We start from the raw sequence: 9823 nt of genomic DNA on the forward strand, positions 1-9823 counted from the left end.
CCTGGCATAGAATGACCAGAATGCTGCTGGGAGACTCTTGTTTGCATAGTTGATGTTCTTATTCAGTTCAGTAAGAGGTTGTTTGGTGTCCCAGGCCTTTCTGACCTTTATCTCCTAGAAATGGGTCTGAAATCTCCACTGAAGGTCCCACCATTTACTGTTTGTCCTACAGCCCATGTGCTCTTGGAGTGCACCCTCTAGTATAATTCAATTCAAGGAATACAGATTGGGAACCCAGGCACAAGGCATTCAGTCCGAGGTCTGGAAGACTCAAAGACAAAGAAAAATAGGGTTCCTGCTCTCAAAGAGCCCACAGTGTAATTATGGGGATTGGGAGCAGAAAAGCCCCCCAACTAACTGCAGATACATCTGTTAGATTGGCAGGCCCCCAAATAACAAACGCACCAATACAAGAGAAGCTGGGGTGTGGAGGTCTTCAGCACATGCTTGTTAAGTGGGTGGTGGAGGGGTCGTTGGCGTCTGCTGTGAGTGACACCTCTCGTTGTTGAGAGGTATGTCGTACCATCTCAGGTTTTGCCCCAGTTGGTGCTGTACAAACAGACTTATTTCTCTCAAGCTGGCGTTGAGAGAATACTGCTACTAATTCTATGAAATCTACAGGTGCATCCTGTTATTGTGACACAGAGCCGAATGTCTACAGTTTGTAATTTCCACCAGATTTTTCTAGATGGGGCACAGGGCTACTGTGGAATACCTAATCCACTGTGAATCAAGCAAATCCCCTCTTCACATGGCTCGTTTCCAAGGAGCGATTTGGCCGATTGTGAATCGCCCTGCCTGTAGGATGCGGGGAGAGAATATTTGGTTCGTATGAATCAAAATCTAAGCCCTCCATCTCTGACAGTTGAAAATTGACCCTGTCATCATTTTGCAGCTTATGATGACCATTTGTGTTGGATCTCACAGAGATGGTCAGAAAGTTAGATTTCTTTTCTCCCTTTCCATTTGAGAGCAAGATGTGTTCGCTAGATGGGTATCAGCAAAAACCCCCTCGCTGCTTCCATCGTGGGTCTAGTTTAGGGATGCAGAATAATACATCTCATCTTTCACACCAACACTAATTACTAATGGCTGCTTGGAGCAGGTCCTGGGGCTCCATCAGACTCAGGGGGTTGTAGGAATTTATTTGGAGGGGTCATGTCGGCCTCTCCATCTTTCTTCTCCATTGCTTCCAGTTTAATCTTCTTGAAGATTTTCCTTCCCTTATCCCAAACCTAGAGTCTTAGGAATGTCCATAATGTCTTTGAAATTAAGCCAAGATTCATCAGCCTGGCATTCGAGATCCTTCATAATCTGTCCCAGCCTAGCTCTTCAACAGGAATTCTCCACTCTTCTCCTTCATGCTGGTTTTCCTACAGACAAACAATAAAGCAAAACAAAAATCAACTGCTCACTAATCCCCCAACATGACCTCCTCTTTTCCTGGTTCTCTCTGCTAAATGACTAAGTCCAGATCTAATGGACTCTTTAAGGTCCAGCTCAAATGCTACCGCCTAATGGAAATCTCACTTTGTCCCTCTGTCTGGAGATGCTGTCTCTCCTCTGCATCTCAGTGACAACAACAAACACCAGCATTAATTAAGAACACACCACATGGCAAACACTGTGCTAAGCATTTCATATGTTTGACCTCATTGCCTTCTCACAGCAACTGGATGAGGCCAGTGCACCATCACGATTTCCATTTTACACATGAAGACATTGAGTCTCATTGTGGTTGTGAAACTCCCACACTCACAACAATTTATTAGGGTTGATGTCATGTCTAGATACCTCGGTCTATCTACTGCTTAAACAAGGACACTATTCCATTACTCTCGGGGCATTCTCAAATTTATAATTGTGTTACAGGTATCTGGAGATATAACTGATCATTCCAACCAGATTATGTATTTTTAAGGGCACGAAATGCCTCTCAGTCACCTTTTATTTCTAGTGCCTAGTGCAATACCTTGCACACAATAGATATTCAGTGTAAGTATCCGTTGAATGCATGGTTACATGGAGAGACTTTTTTTTATTTTAGTTTTTATTTAAATTTTAGTTAGCTAACATACAGTGCAATATTGGTTCAGTAGTAGAATTCAGTGATTCATCACTTACATATAACACCCAGTGCTCATCACAATAAGTGCCCTCCTTAATACCTATCACCCATCTAGTCCCTCTTCCCCCCACCTCCTTCCATCAACCCTTAGTTTGTTCTCTATCATTAAGAGTCCCTTGTGGTTAGTTTCTCTTTCTCCTCTTTTTTTCTCCCTTCCCATATGTTATCTGCTTTGTTTCTTGAATTCCACATATGAGTGAAATCATATAATAATTTTCTTTCTCTGATTGACTTATTTCACTTAACATAATACATTCTAGCTCCATCCATGCCATTGCAAATGGCAGGATTTCATTCTTTTTGATGGCTGAGTAATACTCCATTGTATATATATACACCACATATTTAAATTTTTTTTAATTTGAGAGAGAGAGTGCACTAGCTAGGGGAAGATGCAGAGGGAGAGAGAGAGAATCTTAAGCAGGCTCCACACTCAGTGCAAAGCCCAGTGCAGGGCTCAATCCCACAACCCTGGGATCATGACCTGAGCCAAAATCAAGAGTTGGATATTCAACTGATTGAGCCACCCAGGTGCCGCTATACCACATCTTTTTTTATCCATTCATCAGTCTATGGAGATTTGGGCTTGGAGAGCCCTTTTAAAGCTCTGCTTTTGGGAGACACGATCAATACGGTATTAGCCTAAACCAGTTTTCATTAGGGGTTTTACTTTATGGATTTGGGTTTGAGGAGAAATCATTCAATTGTGTTATCTCTGAGTCCACAATTATGTAATAGGTTACAAAGGGTTTGATTGTACTCACATCTTCAGTTTTAATAAGAAGGATGGTCAACATTCTCAATCATGAGTTCAGAGAATTGGAGGCAATTAGCCAGTTGATGTAAGTTTCCTTATTTAGGAGAAGAGTGTGTGGTTTTTTTTTGGCTTTAGACTTGCCTCTCCTTAAGAGCCGATGGGTCTCCAGGAACTGAGCTGGGCCTGAGGGAGGGTAAGAATGGAGGAGTGTAATATTTTGCTTACTTAAGTTCTGAGAAACTTTGCCTTTTGTGAAAGCTCACAGCTTTCCTTGCAATTCTTTCCAGCAACTTCTAGTTTCAGAGCTTGGGAAAAGGAAATGAAACAAAACAAAAATAAATAAAAATAATAGGCAGAAACAAAACAGGAACCTTTTGGGTCATGGAGCAAGAGGATTATTTCATACTAGGCAAATTTTGTTTTTTACATGAACCTGGAGGATTAAAACAGAACAAAAGAAGAACATCAAAGTGATATTAGCAAGTTGTTAAATGTATGAAATCCAAATATCGGTTCCATCAGTCAAGACAGGATGGGATATTAACAATACCTCGAATTGATGAAATTTATTCTTTCTGAAAAGCTCAGAACTTTTTGTTTGGGTTTCCTCCTTTTTTCCCTCCCCAATCTATTATGAAATATTCTGTTTCTCGTTTGATAAAGGAAGAGATCAAGATCTGTTGAGATTAGGTTGATTTCATCCATGCTGGAGACAAGGACTGAGTTCTAATTTTCTCACTTCTCTGTCTTTTTCTGAAAACAAAACAAAACTAAACAAAACAACTGCATGTCTGTCCTGTTATTACCCATACTTCCCCACATTGGTGACTTGTCTGCCTGTTTTATACAAAGAAGGGAATTCTTTATCTTCTGCTGAGCTCATTTTTGGTGCTCTGTTACCACTACTATTTGTTGAGTACCTACTATGTGCCAGCCACATTGCACTGGCATTATAGCGAGAACAAAACAGACACAATCCTTGCCATTACTGTGGTGCTTGAGTTCTGGTGAGGCACACAGACAATAAGCAAACAAACGTGAGTAGATAGTGTAATGTTCCGTGGTGATAAGTGTTACAAAGAAAAATAATGCATGCAAGTAAAAAGTGCCAGGATGACGGGGGGGGGGGGCTGTGGAGAGGATGCTATTTTAGGTGGCGAAGTCAAGAAAAACTGTTCGAGGAGGTCCTGGATAAAGTGAAGGAACAGCCATGTAGCTATTTGGAAGAGCAATGAGCTCGATGTCCTGGGGTCAGCAATCAGGCTGATGCAAGTGAGCAAGCCAGAGGACAGAGGTAAGAGATGCAGGTTGGAAAAGTGGGGAGGGGCTGAATCATGGAAAGATTTGTAGACCATGTCAGGAGTTTGGGATAGTATTCCAAGTAGATGGAAGCCGAGAGGAGTAAAGTCATCAGATTATTGCAGTTGTCCAAGTGAGATAGACAATGGTGGCTTGGTCTGCCATGCTAACAGTGAAGCTTGTGAGAAGTGTCCATTTGGGGGATCTATTTGCAAAGTAGAGGCCAAGAATTTGCTTGATAGATTGGATGAGGGACGTAAGGAAAATAGAAGAATCAAGTATGACTCAGATCTTTGGCTTCAGTACTCAGGAAAGGTGTGACCATTTCCTGAGAGAGAAGGTGGGTGGAAGGTGGCTCTGGGCTATAAGGGACAGGTGGAACCAAGAGTTCTGTTCTGGCCATGGTCATTGGCATCTAAGTGAATACTGTGGAGGCGGGCAATAAACAACTTTTAAAAGAAAATTTTAACTGTAGTTGACGTACAATATTATATTAGTTTGAGGTGTACAACATAGTGATCTGACAATTTTATACATTACAAAATACTCACTACTCTAAGTGTAGTCACCATACAATGTTAGTACAATATTACTGACTGTATTCCCTGTGCTGTAGTTTTCATCCCCATGACTTATTTATTTGGTAACTGGAAGTTTGTACCTCTTAATCCCCATCACCGATTTCACCTAGCCACTGCCCCACCTTGGTCAACCACCAGTTTGTTCTCTATATTTGTGAGTCTGTTTCTGGGTTTTGTTCCCTAATTGTTTGTTTGTTCATTTGTTTTGTTTTTTATATTCTACATATAAGTGATATCATATGGTTCTTGTCTTTCCAGTATGACTTATTTCACTTAATACCCTCTAGGTCCATCTATATTATTGTGAATGGCAAGACATCATTCTTTTTAATGGCTAATATTCCATTGCATATACATACATATACAGATATACGTATATAGAGAGACACATAGATATGTATATATATCACATCTTCTTTCTTTCTTTCTTTTTCTTTTTTAATTTTTTAAATTTTTCTATAACTTATTTATTTTTTATAATTTATATCCAAGTTAGTTAACACATAGTGCAACAATGGTTTCAGGAGTAGATTCCTTAATGCCCCTTACCCATTTAGCCCCTCCCCCCCAAACCCTCCAGCAACCCTCTGTTTGTTCTCTATATTTAAGAGTCTCTTATGTTTTGTCCCCCTCCCTGTTTTTATATTATTTTTGCTTCCCTTCCCTTATGTTCATCTGTTTTGTATGTCAAAGTCTTCACATGAGTGAAGTCATGTGATATTTGTCTTTCTCTGGCTGACTAATTTCATTTAGCGTAATACCCTCCAGTTCCAACCATGTAGTTACAAATGGCAAGATTTCATTCTTTTTGATTGCCGAGCAATACTCCATTGTATATATATACCACATCTTCTTTATCAATTCATCCATCAATGGACAATTTGGGCTCTTTCCATACTTTGGCTATTGTGGATAGTGCTGCTATAAACATGGGGGTGCTTGTGTCCCTTCGAAACAGCATACCTGTATCCCTTGGATAAATACCTAGTAGTGCAATTGCTAGGTCATAGGGTAGCTCTGTTTTTATATATACATGTTCTTTACCCATTCATCTATTGATGGACACTTAGGTTGTTTCCGTATCTTCCTTTTGCAAATAATACTGCAATAAACATAAAGGTTCATGTATCTTTTTGAATTCGTGTTTTGGTTTTCTTTGAGTAACTCTCCAGAAGTAGAATTACTGGATTGTATGGTATTTCTATTTTTAATTTTCTCAGGGATCTCAGTCCTGTTTTCCAAAGTGGCTGCACCAATTTACATTCCCGCCAACAATGCACAAGGATTTCCCTTTCTTCGCATCCTCACCAACACTTGTTATTTCTTGTCCTTTTGATACTAGCCATTCTGACTGGTGTGAGGTAATATCTCATTGTGGTTTTGATTTACATTTCCCTGATGATCAGTGATGTTGAGCATCTTTTCATGTGTCTGTTGGCCATCTGGATGTCTTCCTTGAAAACTGTCCCTTGAGGTCTTTTTTCCATTTTTAAATCAGATTATTTGTTCTTTGTTTTGTTTTGGTGTTGAGATGTATGAGTCCTTTATATATTTTGGACATCAACCCCGTATTGAATAGATCATTTCCAAACATTTTCTCCGTAGGTTGCCTTTTTGTTTTACGGATGGTCTTCTTTGTGATGCAAAAACTTTTAGTTAATGAAGTCCCACTTGTTTTAGTTTTGCTTTTGTTTCCTTGTCTGAGGAGACAGATCCAGAAAAAATATTGCAGAGGCTGATGACCAAATGTTTTCTTTCAGGAGATTTAAGGTTTCATGTCTTACTTTTAGGTCTTTAATTCATTTTAGGTTTATTTTTGTGTATGGCGTAAGAAAGTGGTCCAGTTTCATTCTTTTGCATGGAACTGTCCAGTTTTCCCAACAGTTATCTATTGAAAAGACTATCTTTTCCCCATTGTACATTCTGGCCTCCTTTGTCAAAGATTAAGTGATAACTCATTTGAAAAATTATGTTCTAGAGGAAAACAAAGAATATAAAGCAGTAGCTGGAAGGCATTTCGGGGGCTAGTGAGTTGGTTTTTTATGGACTTTATTTCTTAGAGTGGTTTTAGGTTCACAGAAAACTTGAGTGGTAGGTACAGAGATTTCTCATTTGCCCCTTGCCCCCTGGGCCTCCCACAGCCTGCTCCACTATCAGTATCCCCCACCAGAGTGGTACATTTGTTACAACTGATGAACTTACATCGCCATATCATCATCACCCAGAGTCCGTAGTTGACATTAGGGTTCACTGTTAGCGTTGTGAATTCTGTGGATTTGGACAAAAATATAATGATATGTATTTACCATTAGAATATCATGCAAAATAGTGTCACTGCCCTAAAAATCCTCTGTGCTCTACCTACTCCTTCCTTCCTCCCCACCTAGTCCCTGGCAATTAGTGAGTTTTAAAAAATTATTTTGTGTGTTTTCTAAGGAGGGAATTATTATAGGATAGTGGTATGCTGATGAAAATGCTTGGAAGGGAAAGAGAGAGAATTGCAGGCACAAAATTTTTGAGTAAAAGAAAGGTCAGAGAATTTGATGTGTAAACAAAAGAATCAGCCTGAGATACCAGCATAGACAGTCCTTCAATTATAACAGGTGGAAGATAGTAAATAATGGGTCAGAGGTAGGTCTGCTGATGAATGGGGTGGTGAGAGGCAAGATAAGTATTCTGATCGCTTTATTTCCTCGGTGAAATGAGAGAAGCAAGGTTGTCACCTAAGAAAATGGAGAAGCCAAGATGTGTTAGAGGAGATGGCTCACTCAACAAGTTTTATTGAGCGACTTCTATGTGCCAGTCACCATATTGGGGCCCAGGGAAACAACAGTGAACAAAATCATGTCTGTGTTTTCATGGAATTTACATTCTAGTAGATTTGAGAAGGTGTGAAAGGTGAGAATGGGTATTAGTTTCACTGCAGAAATGAATGACCCAAAGTGTCAGTGACTTACAACAAAAAAAAAGTTTAATTCTCACCCATGCTGCATGTCAGTCGAGGGTCACCTAAAGCTCTACCATGGGCTGTGGCTCTGCTCCAGACAGCGAGTAGACTAAAACTCTTCTCAGTCTTGGTCTTCTTCATTTGTAGATCTCTATTAGAAAATCAGCCCGTTTGGCATGTGCCAGTCTTGTGACGCAAGGAATCAAACAAGAGAGCTTACAGAAACATAGAATAGTTCTTAGAGCTTTTTCAGTGCAGGATGCTCCCCATTCCATTGGCTAAAGCCAGTCCCATGGCCCACCATGACACCAGAGGGATGGAAAGGCAAACCCTCCCCACAGAAGGCATTGCCATTCATAAGAAAGAGGGCAGGTAGAAATACAGAATCCTCCACCAAGAAAGTGGAGTGCTTTTCTATTTTCACTCTGTCTACCACAGATTTAATTATTTGGATCACTTATAAATCTATACATTCGGCCCCAATGTTCACCCTTAGCTACAGAGTGATATATCAGGCTGCCTCTGAGAGATTTGCCCAGGTCCCCTAAATCTCTCAAACTCAACATTTCCCAAACTGAACTCACTATCTTTTCCCTCAGTCGTTCTTCTGGATTCTCCATCTCCTTCAAAGATAGCAGATCCTCGGTATCTCTCTCCTTGCCTATTACCCTGAGCTTCAGACTTACCTTCCTAAAATAGGAATCTGATTATATGATAATCTATGTTACATGGGAATAAATCCCCAAATCCTTAGCGCAGCCTACAAGGACATTTGTAATATAGCCTCTTGTCTTGCCACATTCTCCTCTTGTCTTGCCACCTACCTTGTCCCCGAAGTTCTTTAAGTGTGTGAGGCCACTTCATATCCTCATGGCTTTTCTTATGCTCTGGGAAAACTCTGCCTGGGAAATCCCTCTGCTCCTCGTCTTTCAAAGTCAGCTCACCCTTCTCCTTTTTGAAGTTTTTAGGACTTTCACTCCCGATAGAGTAGACAATTCTCTTCTGCGCCTGTTGTAAATTTGTTGTTGTCATCTACAAAATGTTTTGCACTTGTTTGTTTATATGTCTGCCTCCCTGTTTGGGGGTTGTTGGATGGTCCCACCCTTCTCTGGCCTCATGTTTTCACTTGGGGGGTCTTCTGCTGGAGCATGCAGTCAGCCACTCTTCCTACTTCTGACTTAGTCCTCTCTGTGGAGGAGGACTGACCTACCTGGCTGGTGGGTGGCATCCACTGGCCTCTCGTTCTCAACTGGGTGGAGCTCATCTACTGAAAGTTCAAAAACACTCAAGAGTTGCATCTGTTCTATTACCATTCTCAGAGCCAGAAATCTTGGGAAGTGGGTCTACTCTGCAGCAATCCTGAAAAGCCAAGAATCTTTTTTTTTCACCCCCAGCTTTATTGAGATGTAATTGACATATATGCTGTGTAAGTTTAAGGTGCGCAACGTGTTAATTTGATACCCTTATCTATTGCAAAATGATTATCACTACAGGGTTAGCTAGCACCTTCATCATGTCACATAATTACTCTCTCTCTCTCTCTCTCTCTCTTTTGTGTGGTGAGAACATTTAAGATGTACTCACGTAGCAACTTTCAAATATATAAGCAGTGTTATTAACTATAATCACCATGCTGTTCATTGGATCCCCAGAATGTACTCATCTTATGACTGGAAGTTTGTACCCTTGACCACAAACTCCCCCTTTCCCCTGTTCCCAAGCCCCTGGTAACCACTTCTCTGCTCTCTGTGTCTATGAGTTCAGTTTTCTTAGATTCCACACATAAGTGAGATCATACAGTATTTGTCTTTCTCTGTCTTACTTCCCTTCGCATAATGCCCTCAAGGTCCATCCATGTTGTCATGAATGTCAGGATGTGAAGCCGGTCATCTTGGGAAGTAAGTCTGATCTGCAAACCTGCAGCTCTCCTTGGGTGGACACTTGGGAGTTCAAGGACTGTCAAATCTTGTCTAGATCTGGGTGATAAATCTAAAGCCATTTTCTCCAATCCTTATGTCAATAATCTTGATACCTGACATCTTGATACCTGGAGGTCCCTGTGCTTTTCTTTCTTTCTTTCTTTCTTTCTTTCTTTCTTTCTTTCTTTCTTT

The 9823-nt window shown here is 40.5% G+C and overlaps 1 long non-coding RNA gene across 1 annotated transcript in view; it reads right to left on the bottom strand.

Annotated features, from left to right (window-relative positions):
• Positions 1-1125: 1125 nt before the first annotated feature.
• LOC125919970 (uncharacterized) overlaps positions 1126-9823 on the bottom strand; it is a 37524-nt gene continuing 28826 nt past the window's right edge. The window contains exon 2 of the long non-coding RNA XR_007456897.1: positions 1126-1373. This is a non-coding gene — a long non-coding RNA (uncharacterized LOC125919970). The remainder of the gene's footprint in view (positions 1374-9823) is intronic.

Source organism: Panthera uncia, chromosome B4, assembly GCF_023721935.1.
Source record: "Panthera uncia isolate 11264 chromosome B4, Puncia_PCG_1.0, whole genome shotgun sequence".
Lineage (NCBI taxonomy): Eukaryota > Metazoa > Chordata > Mammalia > Carnivora > Felidae > Panthera > Panthera uncia.